Here is a 15520-nt window from a genome sequence, read left to right on the forward strand (position 1 = left end):
TATAAACAGAAATGCCTTAGCGTAACGTTAAATTCCTAAAAAAAATGAAGTAAAAAATGGGAAAAAAACTTAGTCATGCGAGAATTATGTTTTTTTCTGCATAATTCCAAGTAAAAAACTCAATACCTAAAGACAGTGAATAACGTGCGATATCCATTGAGCCAGCTTGACACGAATTTAAAATTGTTTTCAAACCTACTTTTTCTTAACATGAGTAATCTGTCCTGTGAACGATTTTTGCATTCCTATTCGTGAAACAGTTGACAAACAGATAAAAATCCGATGACCCATACGTAGCAATTTTTTAAATTTTGACCCTTTAGAGCCTTTTTTTCGAATGAACGATTTAAATGTTTTTCACATGTCTGAATACCCTATATACCGAATTCTAAATCTGTCGATAATGTTGTAGATAATATTTCTTGAGTATATAGGTTGAGCAGTGTCCTCACACATACATTCTCACTTTATATATATATATATATATATATATATATATATATATATATATATATATATAGAGAGAGAGAGAGAGAAAGCGAGAGAGATAGTTAAAGAGAGAAAGAGAGAGATCTAAGGAAGAGAAAAAGAGTAGGAGGAAAGAGGTGGAAAGTGACCAATGAATAAATAACATCACGATAAAAGGGTGTAAATATCTCTATAAATATTTAAGTATATGAAAATAATACTAGATCCTATCAATATCTCGTATTCACGAATTATGCATCATATCTCAAATGGCAATATTTTGACTGGATATGTTATTCAAAACGGAACATTGTCGATAGCGTATCAAATAACCTTACATTGTATTCAACTGTTCAGTTTGACCTCTCATCCGATAGGGCCACGTGGGGATCAACTGTTAAATGTCAGTCGGCGTTTTAGGACTCATGCCCGTCTACAGAATCTTATTAACACTTCCGGTAATCCTCTTGTGAATTGCTGTCATTCACCGTTGAAAATGATCCACAGAAAGGGATGGAATTGCACCGAACTATTCTATGTTGGACTAGTCGCTTCCCTTTTGTTATTGTAAAGCAGACTACACATCTATATAGCTTTCAGATGGTAGGAAAACACTGACGTATATTTTCAATATGCGTCCATTTAATCTGAGTGGAGCTATTTCTAACTGAACTGTGACAGATACACAGGCAGACAAAATATCTTAGAGCTATAGTTGGACGCATTTAAAACATACATCAATTAGTTCTACATATTTAGTGTTGCAAAAGCTATTCGAATGACATACGATGCAAGGACGTAGTAACTTTTTACAATATATCCATCCCTTATAACTCGTTTAATATGAAAACACAACTTTATAACATATTAACACATTTTAAGAAATTAAATACTAGTGAAACAATTTTCCGATGTATCAACCCTTTTCTTGATTTAATACCAACACGACTTTGCAATGTATTAATCTTTCCAACGTAATTTAACACAATTCTACGGCATATCAATCCTCTTTAAATCATTTAATATCAAAAGCGAATTCTTACAACATATTAACCCAATTATAAATTGTACAAGTTTTTTTCTTCAGTCATTTGTTAGCAGAAAGAATTACGATTCATTAAGCCCTTTAACGTCATTTAACAATTTTATGGGAATAGATTCAGTTTTTATTAGTCATTAAATACCAAAACACTATTTTGCAATATATAAACCCAAACAAAAATTAATAGAATTCAACGTTACATTTGTTATTGGATGAATGGTTGAATTGTATCAAGGAAAACAATTCAAGAAATCTACGGAGAAGAATAATAGATTCACTAAATATTCCTGAATTTCTTTTATCTAGCCCATCGATGGGTTTTATGATGGACGAGTGTCCACGGTAGTTAGTTAGACCGTTCTTGTACTCTTTGGTTTATACAGTTTTCCGAACTTGTACGTTTTTACGGATACAGTTTACCGAACTATTGTAAGAATTGATTAAACTAGTATTTATATTATCTGAATTACTTGAGCGTTTATTAATACAAGATGTAAATATATATAGCGTAATCACGTTGACACACCGGTTCTTGTTCGATCACCGAAGGTAGCTACGGTGATTCTGGTTAATACCAGGTGGATTACGATTTGGGAATAGCAGGCGCTGTCCATAGAAAGACGTCAGTACCACCATAAAAGAACTGAAAAAAAACCCCAACATTGTTATCTGTACCGACGAGGATATTCATGCGATTGAGGACACTGTGAATTTAGGAAGAAGCCGGTTTCACTGGTTTCGGCTGAACGCTTTTTTCTTCATTTTTCACTCGATTTTGATGCGTCATAAAAGCATCAACTCATCAAAAGTCTCCGACGTGGAATAGTATTATTACGTCTCCATCCGGGCACTTTTACTTACTATCTTTTACTGTGATAATTTGTTTGAGTACCTCCATGCAAGAACTGCAAAACCCTAACGTTGTTATCTGTACTGATGAGGATATACATCAAATTGAAGACAATGTGTGAATTAGGGAAGTTACAGCCACTTCTACTTACTATCTTCTACCGTGATAATTTGTTTGAGTAAATACTGCTAATTCCATCAAATCTAGCTGGGATGTTATCTTGTTTTTTTCTTTAAAACAGAATTGCTAATATCTGAAACCACGTGTCATTTATAGAAAGGCACTTTGTGTCTCTTATTTTCATCTGACTGAATCAGTCTGTAATATAATAAAGAATAGCACTAAAATAATTTAAATTATAAAACTATAAAATGATTCAAAGAGAAATTTAAAAGCAGATTAAAAAAAACATATGTTAAAATATTGCCTATACGTTCCTAACGTAACAATTATACGGAGCGAAAATATGAATATTAAATGAATAAATATTTTTATATGAAAAAAACTCTGAAATTTAATTGGTCTCTGAACCGTCTTATATTTTGTCGATTGCAATGCTTTCAAATAATGGAATACTTTTACAACTTAACTACACGTTCGTGCCAAAGCACAAACTAATTGAATCGGATATCTATTGAAAAAAAAAAACAACAACTCGATCATCAATGACAACAGTGCGCTACGTACCGCTTCAAAAAACAACATGCCACATCAAAAAATATTGTCTATATTTAATGTTATACACGTTTACACACGTAAACCCAACATGAGACAAGTAATAACTCGACTCCTTTTTTTGTAATAAAGACATCCATTTCCTCATTGCTCTTTTACGTGTGATTTCTCGTCACAGTTGTGACGTCACCCAGGTCTCTAACGTGCTTGTCTTCTCTCATGTAACCCCCTCTTCTTTGTCTAGTCCTTTTTCCTTACCGTAACGTTCTTTCGCACACAGTTCAGTCTTTGCCTAGACGGGTCCGCGCTCTGTTCCGTATATTTTCCCGATATAGACTCATACATTGGTTGAAAATTCGAATTTTAAATAAATAAATGTTTATTTAAAGATTTTACAGTTTGAATGGTTTTTATATTTTAATTCAGAAAGAATATCAATTAAAATGTTTAAATAACAGTTCTCCTGGTCGGATATGATATACATCTTCATACAAGCCGGTATAAAGATTATTTCTATAATTGATTACTAAAGAAAAACAAAATAATTTAAATATTATATAGCAGTTAACCTCATAATCATGAGACATAAAAACAATTTTCGATAATTAAAAGTTCTTATTTTTTACCCCAAATCAAAGTGGTTCCATGGCGAAGAACTCATGTAATTTTTAATGTTATGCAAATGAATTGAAATCACGAAAACTAAATAAATAACAATTTGAAAGAGCAATATATAGCGGTAAAAGTAAAACAGAACAACACATTCTCATCAAGCTGCAGCAATTGTTTTTCTGGTCGCCACAGAAACGTCTGGTCATGATTGTCTTAATGGAATTCAACACCAATCCTGCTGTCCAATCACGCGTTGTTTTTAATGTAGCATTAAATTCATTCAGTTAGTTTTTTTTTTTTTTTAGAATTACTTGTTGTCTGGTAAAAAGTTGTTAGTAGTTATTGCTGTAAAACCCTACCAGGCACAAAGGGTAATTTTCTTCAGATAAAAATCTTGTTTCTGGGTGGCTAAGAGTCGTTCATTTCGCTTAATACAAATGTCGTTGTATCAGAATTTTACAGTAATTGATCAATTTCTCATCGCCAGTAACAATTTGATTAAAAAAAAAGTTTTGTTTCTAAAGAAAATCACAGAGAGAAATGCAGTCCAAATACTTCTTTCTCACTTAAATTACGTGGCACCAAAATATTGGATCTTCTTTACATTTACTAAATGTTCATGAATTGTGGATTTATATAGGTAAAGCATTTCTGTTTATTTTCATGTTATGGACTGTGAGTTATTTTCAATTAATGTCTTCGTTTGATCGTCATCTGTATAGGCTGGTCTGTCTGACTGTCCTTTCATCATAAACCTTTTTCCTACCATAAATTTTCCTTAAATAGAACATATTTTTAAAATTATTTATACATTTATTTATTGCTGACTATTATACTCATCTCCTACTTGTAGTTTCACGAAGTTTCGGCCAACTATTCCCCCGACGTTCGTCAGGTGGTTAATCGCGACGACATAGAAACGCCGAATCGCCTAACTACATCCTTAGCAATTATTCATAGCTGTTGTCGTCTCATGACGTTTTTTTTGACCAGCTAAGTCTCTGGCCGGCTTTGGGTAGGACTGGAAAAAGGAGAAGAAATCCAGAGAGAGAAAGAGAGAAATCAAAGAGAGAGAGGGAGAGAGAGAAAGAGAGAAATCAAAGAGAGAGAGAGAGACAGACAGACAGAGAGACAGACAGAGAGACAGACAGAGAGAAAGACAGAGAAAGAGAGAGAGGGGGTAGGTGGGAGAGAGGTACAAAGTGAAACATAGAGAATAAAAGAGTGAAGATAATTTGGGGGGAATTTTATTGAAAGCAGAGGGCTGCAGAAATCATTTTTGAATGTGAAATGATCATATAGTTTCTTCCACAGGACTGGTTAGTTTCTTCCCCAGAACTGCAAGTCTTTGGAATTCTCTTCCGGGATACTGGTTTCCCAACTTTACTGATATGCAGAAGTTCAAGAGTAATGTGAACAAAAATCTTTTTACTCATCTCCCTTCATAATGCCCCCGAAAATTGTCCCCGATAGTAGCCCCCTACTTCAAAGTGGCACTTGCCTTGTTTGGAGTGAAGATTGAATAATAAAAAATAACAAAAAAAAAACATTTTCATTAAATTATTAGGAATCTTTTAGTAAATAATTATTCTGAATCATAATCGACTATATATATATATATATATATATATATATATATATATATATATATATATATATATATATATATATATAGTAGAAATGGCAATTAATAAAAACTGAAGAAAGTGCTCAATACTATTGTAGAGCAAATATGTGTTTTATTTTTATTACCGTATCTTTCTGTTAAGTTACATTATTGTTTCAGCTACTCGGCCGTTTTTTTGGCCGTCTGTAGATTCCTCAGACTTTTACAGAAATGTTCGTTGTTATGGGATGAAAGAGTGGAGAGGGTTAGTTAGCGGCCACGCGCACGAGCACACACATGCGCAAGTACACACATGTATACTTAAAGAAACGTTCACATTTACACATACATCTCCGCCCTGGCGTGCAAATCTATGCGGGTATCTATGCATGCATGTGCACATATGTGCATGTATTTGCAAGCCAGGGCGGAGATGTATGTGTACATGTGAACGTTTCTTTAAGTATATATGTGTGTATGTGCGCATGTGTTTGCTCGTGCGCGTGGCCGCTAGCTAACCCTCTCCAAACAATTAATAACAAATAAAAACTAAATAAATAAACCGAATCATAGCCCCCCCCGCCTCCGAACGTAAGCGAACACCCAACAGGTCATACTTATCAAGAAATCATCTCACCAACGAGACGCCAAAAACTTTAACATTAAGACTCGAATTTTAAAGTAACCCCTCCACCTACCCCCACATAGTCACCTTCCCCCTCCATGTATCCCTATGCCCTAAGCCACACAGGAAATTAACTTCCCAGACCCTCCCCCAAAAGTTCCTTAAACTCCAAAACTAAAACATTACCGACATACCCCCCTCCCACCTTTCCCCCTTTTCCCTTCCTCTCCTTTTCCCTCCACTCTTATCGCACCTCTCCCCTGATCACTCTTTCACTCAATCATCCCATAACAACGAACATTTCTGTAAAAGTCTGAGGAAGTTACAGATGGCCAAAAAAAAAACAAACAAAAGGCCGGGTAGCTGAAACAATAATGTAACTTAACAGAAAAATACGGTAATAAAAATAAAACGTATATATATATATATATATATATATATATATATATATATATAATAAATTTTTTTTACTATAATAATTAAATACCTACAGACACTAGTATTTCATCCTTCCGGTAATCTTCAGTGCAGGGTGTCACGATTAATACCAGTCGAACGATTCGAACCCCGCATCACGAGACATCTCTGGCTCTGTTAGCGAAGACCTAATCCATTCGGCTACCATTAACCGCGTGAAATAACGTCGAATTTAAACATTTAAAAAATTTTTTTAAATGTTCATTACGTCAGTCAGAGAGTGATCTAATCGTTATACGATGATCTATGCATAAGAACTAAGATGACCGACTTTAATTCAACTGAAAGTGCTCAACGATAAAAACGAATTTCTTAAAGGGGTTGTCATAATTATTTTTTTACTATAATAATTAAATACCTATATATATATACATATATATATGTGTGTATATATATATACTTGATAAAAATATAGCTATTCATGGGGGTAAATAATTAGACTGAAATGGAATTATTCATTTCTAAAAAAATCAATTAAACAAAGGAGTATCTTCTTGATCTTTCTTATTTCTATTCATAATGATGTTTTAATCAAATACTGAAAGAAATTCCAAGGAATTTATTATTAATTTCAATTTTTGAACTGTTTCCAAAGATTTGTTGAAATGTAATTTACTTTATGACATCTGTTTATTTCTGAATTGATTATTTATATTTCACTGGTTTAATTAAGAACATGGATTTTACAACACTATTTTTTTTTAATTTGGTCCAAATATTTGTTTGAGAAATCGACATTTAAAAAAACAAACTATTTTTGCATATTTATTTATATCTTGGAATGGTATTTGCTGCTTCCAGTGTTGATTTTTCCTTAAAAATTCGTTATTTATTGAGATCCGTAGGAAAATTGATTGAACTTGATAGAAAATATAACGTTTACTACTTTGAAACATATTTACCAATAAATATTTGAAAAATTATTTTCTCATAATATTTAAAAAAACAAATTCTTTCATAAAGAATAATTCAGTATTCATTATGCTTACGAATGAAATAGATTAAAAAGATTATTTTGAACACAAAATAGAACATTTTATTACAGCTCAAAGCCTGGAAGATCAGTGATTACATACAAAAATTTGAGCATGAAAAATAATATGGTTAAAATTAAACTTAGAAAAGTAAAAGGACTAGTTGTTAAAACTGAAAAAAAAGACAAGATATTTTAATAAAACATATAATAAATTTATAACTTAAAATATTGCAGAATTAAGCATTTTTTAACACATCTAATTTAACATTATACAATCAATTCTTAATGCTGCAATGTCTTAAGTTATAAATTTATTATATTTTTTACTAGAATATCCTGTCTTTTTCTTTTCCAGTTTTAATAACTAGTCCATTTACTTTTCTCAGTTTAATCTTAACCATATTGCATGTTTGTTATGCATAACAAAATGTGTAATATAGAAGTGCGTACATTTCTATTAAAATATCCTGTAACAGGAAATTCAAGAATACTACATCTATCAACAATTTGACAAAATCTAGGATGAGAAAGAGACGCTATTTTAACAGATTAAAACTGTAAATATATACAAATAAAAATATCTTTTAATAAAGTCAAAATTGTGTTTTCCGTGATATAAACGTTGTTTGAATTAAAAAATAAAATACGTTTATAGGCAAAATTACAAGACAATATTATGTAAGATAAATAAATATTTATTTGTTTAAAATCAATATTTTGGCGATATACTTTATATATCAGCTGCTGATGGCGTATACGAAATATTAATTTTAAACAACTAAATATTTGTTTACTTTACTGACTTGTAATTTGGCCTATAAACGTATTTCATACTGATCTTCTTTTAGAATTTAATAATTTAAAATATAGTAAGCTTACGGTAGTTTTATATTAAGAAAAGAAAACCCTAATATTTCAACGTAATTCTGCAAGTTTTGGATAATGTTAGAGGCAGATGATGTTTGTTCAACAAATTGCACGTCGCGTTGACTTTTGGCAAAGTTCTTTGGCACCGTTTCAAATAATCCTATGATTTATAGCGACTGATGACGTTTATATATTCCCAGTATTTTTAATTTCTCTTCGTAATTATACAGAGTTTCATTTTCACTTCGTTTGCCTGAAGTGCAGCGAAATACGTTATGCATTAATTGCTGCTTGTTTGTTTTAATATTCGCTGACAAATATGATCACGAGTTTAAAGGCTGATCTGTTTGCTCGGCCTCCCAAATTAACAGAGATTAGAGCATTCCTGTAATGACATTCTCCCTGTTGATTGGGATGTAATACTGGTTCTGTGCAGTTCTAGGAGGCCAACCCTGCCAGGCATTTCCTTTTCTCTTTGTAAAATGGGGTTCAATTATTGCTAATCACCTTAGGCGCCCTCGCCAGAAAATGCTGAGAGGGCTGCTATTGCACTTTTGCTGATCAGAGCGCCCCTCCTCAATCTCAATTCTCGATCTTGGTCTCACAGTTCTTGTAGTGGGAGAGAAATAAATAACCTTGAACGACAGAAGATCAAGTCAACGTTTTTAAAATAAACTATGTTGATAGTTAAGTAAAACAACATTTTAACTCGCATATCTTATTAGAATCCGTATTCGGCAGTGTCAATTTTTACTTCGGCTGTCTACACAGTATTTAGAAATACAAGGTGTGGCAAAATGATATAAGACATTTGTAAGGTGTAGAGAATTTAAACTAAAATAGTTTTATTTTACAAGTATACACATAATGATACTTTGTGTAATGTCGCTTAAATAAAACAAATATTATGCCACAATGAATCCTAGTCAGTATTTAGTCAGTATTTAGGTAGGTGATTATTTCGCAATACCCGGTGTATGTAAAACTGAGTATTAGTTGCCTTTTTAGCTGATTATGAATTTGCAATTACAACGAACTATTGTCCGTTATATTCTAGCTGACTAGAATCTGGCTGAGGATAATAGAAGGATTTTACATTTTTTCCGCAGCAGAGAAAATTATCCATTCGCTCCAATTTTGCACTATGCTTTTTGTGTGTATGTTTAACTATAGCATCCACATCGCTTGGTTAATTGTTGGTCAAAATTTTGGCCAATGTGTAACTTAGAAAGAATTAAATTTGGTAATATTTTGATCAACATCAAGATCAGAGAAAATATGAAAATGGCTCTTTTGTGATAACATCAGTTGAAATTATAATATAGATTCGCTACCTAGTCGATATTTCAACCAATAAACTTTTGCATCAAATACATTTTTCATCTTGACCTTGAGAATATCTGCCATGGTAAACATTTTGACGAAGCTTAAACTTTCTTTATGTATGAGTCGGATTAACCGTAACTGACTTGAAAATAAACTAGTTTTTGTGTTAACAACGTTCATATTCCATATGTTCGGGGATATATCATGAAAAATAAAGAAGTCACAGAAAAGACTTTGAACCACACTTACATAGTCAGGCAGAGATATGCAGTCTCATGACTGACCTATGTTTTTGCTTAATGTATGAATAAATTCATAAGGATAAAAAAATTGTTTATACAGGAAAGCAAAGACGATCTCATTAATTTCACATTTTATTTCTTCTTCTTCGTTTACCATTTTATTACACTCCCTTTTGTCTAGAGAATAAAATACATTATCATTCTTCCTTCTTTTCTGATCACTGCAAATAGACACCAGTCGCTGACACGGAATAGTTCTGTCATTTTTATGTCTTCCAGGGCTTTACTGTTTGGTTATTTCAGTCATAAAATCATTTTGTATTTGTTAGTGCCGCAGCAAGTCATCATCAGTTGTAAGGTTTTCGTTATTGTACATAGCCCGCCTATGGGTATGGGAAACTTCTATATTTCTTAATAAAAAAAACGGCGATAATTCTATTGTTAAATTGGATTTTATCCACTTAACTAAATGGTTTGATTGTTTAGTTTACGGCATATCAACCCCATTTGGGTTATTTAATGCTGAAACAAGTAAAACATGTTTTACGCTCCAAGTTCTTACTATTTTCAAATATTTATTCATGGTGTTTGGTTTCGTTGTTTTACAGAAGAAAATTGTTTATTTTTGTTTTTAACTCTTGAGATAATCATTGCGTTTTGCAAAAAGAAAAGACAAATAACAATAACACCCAAGTTTGGTGCATTTTAGATCAAGAAGCCAATATCGTCTGACAGTCTGGTCTGGTAGCACTAGGTGACTAAATAAACCTATAATTCATTAACTAGTAGGTGCTATACTATCACAATAGTAAGATCGTATCATTGGGGCCAAGCCTCCTTATTTAATATGAAAGTACATGGTTTTATTAAAATCTAAACAGTAACTGACTTTTATTTCCAAACAAAAAAGGGATTAAACTAAAAATTATGATGTCCAAAATACTCTTACTCGTATAAAACTGATTTGAATACAATGTCTATCGTGTTGACAGCGACAACTGGTAGGAATAAAACTTACTAAAATCAGACTCGAGCCTGGCCGGAAGAAACAAAACGCGATTGATTAACATGGTTTATTGACCAGGAATTACATACTTTCAGAAAATAGAGTATTTGTTGATTTGATGCAAAACATTTGAAAAAGATATTATTTCCAGACAAGATTACATCCGTCGCTAAATAAACGCCCTCATGGGATGGTGTCATTTACAGAATGGGAGTTTATAGATTGTTACGTAAACGTCCGACAATCGTAGATAATCTTACCAAAATTCGTATCGTATTTCATGCACTCGCACACTCACTCCACTCGTTCACCACGGCTGGACAAGAAAGATAGTTCTTTATATTATTATGAATTAGGATTTATCATCGCTTTTTCGAACACAACAGAAATACAACGAATGCACTTTGCATCACCTTGCTTTTATGAAAATCGCCCCAAACAGGGCATGAATCCACTTAATGTAAGTAGCTAAAACAAATAACCTTCCAAGGTAAAAATGAAAAGAAATATAGCCAATGATAGATCCCAGTGCAGAAAACATCAATTCTTTTTCCTTTGTCAGTGGTATAATAGATGATCCTGACACCTCCTAAGATTGGATTACTCAGTCTATAAAAGACAGTAGAAACCAGAAAGCGATAATCAGACAGGTAGTAAGTCAATCTTGATACTACGTCATTCAAAATACGTTCGATTGTCAATATATTATTTGTTACACTGTACCGTTGTACAATAAATTTTTCATACTTTACTTTGTGTGCTGAGTCTCATTTCGTCCGATTAATTTATACTGATTGTATTCCCCGGGATATATAGGTAAGAAACATCGCTCATCTAAGGCGAAGCGTAAAGTAAAAAAAATAAGGGAAGCGAGAGATATGAGATAACCAAAAGTAAATCAACGTTCGACTATCCTAAAATTACTGTGAACTAACTATACAATATTCTCTGTTTCAAACTCATAATTTGTTCTAACGAAAGAAAAAAAAATACGCCATATGTAAACTTCAATACTTTTGTTCTGTTATCAGTATTTGCTAGACGTGGCTTTAATCGGTATCCAGTAGATATAGATGATGGCAGAGTTCCTTTGTCATGGTGATAATATGATGTGATACGTTTGGTTAACGTTGGAGACCGTAGATGTGAGGGCAGAATAGTTTCTGTGTCGAATTTGACCGTTACGACACAGGGTTTCATTTGAGCTCTATTCGCTTTATTTATCCGGAGATTGGTTAGAAAGCCGACCATTTTGTCTATGGCTAGGATTATACGTGTATGTGCGTAAAAGTTCATAAGTATGATCATGTATAAGTGCAATTTAAAACATGTAGATGTAACTGCTTACTCGTTATTACGTGTTCGTTGAAAAAAGCTGTTAAACTATGTTGTTAACCCAGGCCCGACGTTGGTTTGGAAGTCTCACAAAGAAACAAAAGGAAGGAAATTAGAAACTTTTTTTGTAATTGAAATAATAGGCATTTATTACCGGTCGTTTCCACACAAAGTCGCCTAGCACGTATTTTCCAGCAAGCGACAATACAGCTGTCCGAAAATCTTGTTAAAAATAAGAAGATAAATGAGTCCCGCATCTTGCTTAAAAGTTCCCGTCATGCCGCCACGTGGTTAAAAGAATTTCGGCCGCGTCGACATGTTCATAAGTCTTTCACACCGTCACATGCTTTTTCTCTCTCTTTTCTCTCTTCGTGGTGTGATGTCACAGCGGAGTAAATGGACTCTCTCCTCTGTGGCATCACCTTGCTCTACGGTTTGGTTATTTGCAAACGTGTTCGTGGCTTCATTAGTCTGAACAATGCATTATTTAAAAATTTGTTTCTTTTGTGATTTTAAAATATATGATCGAATTTATGGACCTATAAAGGACCAGATAAAAAGCGCAAACATTATTTTATCTGATATCCGTTGATTTAGTTTAATATAGTTTTCTGCAAGCATTGTTTAGTGTTTGTATAAAAGTGATTTATGTAGGACAATAAATGCAGATATGTAATGGATCAACCCAAACTAAAGTAAATCAAGAAATATTACGGAGGAATGAGTTATGCAGTTTAATCTTTTATTAATGTTGCAAATATGTATGTTTCTTTTTATATTTTTATAACATTGTATCCTATTTTTACTTGTGTGTTCCAATGAAACTTCTGTAGAACATAATATTTCAAGAACATTTCCCCTCGTCAAAAGTATGCTCAACTTTAGTTTAAACTAAAATATTGAGACCGTACTAAACGAACGCATTGGTATGGATTTTAAATTAATTAATTTTTCTGTAACAATTTCAAGTAGTTATTCTGACTTATATATTGGTCGAAATTTTGTGACGTTTATTGGAATATCAAATATTGTAATTTGCATTATATACATTACGAAGATCAAAAGTTGTCTCAGTACTATTACTTTTCTTGGAGCAGGTGATGTAGCGATTAATGATAAATAGAGCTATGACAACAGCATATTCCTTTCCTTGTTTCGGCTCTTGAGTATATATCCGACACAGTTAGACACAGTTAATCAACCGAGAACCACATCTCTCTGTATAAAACCATATAAGATATCAATGGATACAGACTCGAGAGTCAAAACAATAGAAATGATATGCTGTTATCCTAGCCCTAATGAAAAACGTTGATGCTCCGTTTCGCAAAGATGTATACGGTGATGGTGTCTGTGGGATTATAATTATAATCTAGTATCCATCATAGACAGGTAATTTGTATTAGAAGAAATAAGAAAAAGAAAATCGAAGCGACCCCACATCACAGCTATAGAGTAGAGTAACATCAATAATAATTAAATACATTGTTCTGGTTGACTTTGATGCAGACTGGAATTTAATCCAATCGCTTTCAGCGATCAGAAGTTCTGAAACTTATTTTACATTTGATCTCTTCGGCACAGGAAACACTGAGTTATGCCCCCTTAAAGGAAAGCGAAATCAGGGAATTGCGTCTCTTCGTTACTTATTTGCAATTCTGGCTTCCAATATTTACTAATATTAGTTAAACTTTACATGTATTTAAACTCCGTCGAACATACAGTAGGTTGATTCTTTTTTTCTTTCTGCAGAAGTTTATCTGTTTATTTGTTTATAGTTTGTTTGTCTTCTGGGTTTTTTTTAAATTTATTTCGCGTTCTTCCCTCGTGAAGCCAAAGGGCACGAACATATAGGTTATTTTAAAATGAAAGCCAGTTTAACTAGACTATATAACTGTTGGATTCCCATTTCAGATAAAGCTACTAGCATCTATTGTGCGCATCTGTATTTCCAACTTGTATATTTCATTAAACATATTGAGATCGTGGTATGAAATTGAAAGAACAACACTGATCACTGGCGCAGCCCGAGGCTGTATGTTGTAGCGCCTTGGCAGTAAATAGTGCCGTTTCAGAGACGCTCACCTCGCCTCACTTTCACCCCAATTGATCGATTGGCCACTCGAATCCAATCCGATGCCCGTAATTCAAAACCGTACAATAGACGTTCGTTAGGATAACACAACGGAAAATTCCAAGAATTTTCAACATCGAAAACATTTTCTCATGATTGTTAACCCTTCCTTATATATATATATATATATATATATATATATATATATATATATATATATATATATATATATATATTAGGATTGGGAAGAATAATCGGAATCGGGAATCCGAAAAATCAGAACTTTTGGTGACATCAGAATCGGAAAAAGTTGTGCCTATTTTCCGATACCAAAACCGATTACTTTGATTATCATTTGGCATTTGACTTCATTTAAAACAGGATCTAATACTTCTGGTAGTAATGAGAACCTGATAAATATTTATTGATTTTAAACTATCTGCATAACTAAAATCTATAGATGATCGCCTCCCACAAAGTAAGTAAATATGTGTTCCTTTAACGTGTTCTTTTACGTTATTATTTATTCCAAGAGAGAACAAGAATTCAAAGGACATAAGACATTATGAGGAGGGACGCTATGAATTCATTTCTAAATCAACCGCATAAAATAATAACTTAATAGTGAAATATTTAGAGATTTGTAAAGAATCGGATTCGATAATTGCATCGGAATTGGGCAATATATATATATTTCTTCTTCTCTGTAAATTTTCGTACTCTGTCTTCCAATTATTTCACAATCCGTCTTTTTTCTCCTTACAATTAAAAGTGTTATATTAATATCTTCCAAGGAATCCTATATATATATATATATATATATATATATATATATATATATATATATATATGTGTGTGTGTGTGTGTGTGTGTGTGTTTGTGTGTGTGTATGTATGTGCATGTGTATTTGTTAGTAATTGTCAAAAATAACAACAAATACGTTTTCATTAAAACGAATGATAAATAATTGCAAATAAAACGTTTTAATTAAAAAATCGATAAATAAGTAAAAATAGGAAAACAAACACTGAATTACAAAAAACAAAAACAAAAACAAAGCAATTTAAATTCAAACAAATAATTTCGATACAAATTTACATATTTTCTAATTAAACTTACAAAATAATCTGTTGGCTAATGTACTTAAGAATAGCTTACTAAATAATAAAGTTTGTATTTCAGCATGATTCGAATTAATCATAAGTACCAAAAACTAATTAATTTAAAAAGTGCCCAGCCGAAGTAGCTCCAGTTCTCTCCAAACTCTACAACAAATGCCTTAATGAAGCTTGCTTTCCGGGCTGTTGGAAAACTGCTTCTGTTGTACCAGTATTCAAGA

Source organism: Euprymna scolopes, chromosome 17 (genome assembly GCF_053919585.1).
Source record: "Euprymna scolopes isolate OS-2025 chromosome 17, ASM5391958v1, whole genome shotgun sequence".
NCBI classification, from domain to species: domain Eukaryota; kingdom Metazoa; phylum Mollusca; class Cephalopoda; order Sepiida; family Sepiolidae; genus Euprymna; species Euprymna scolopes.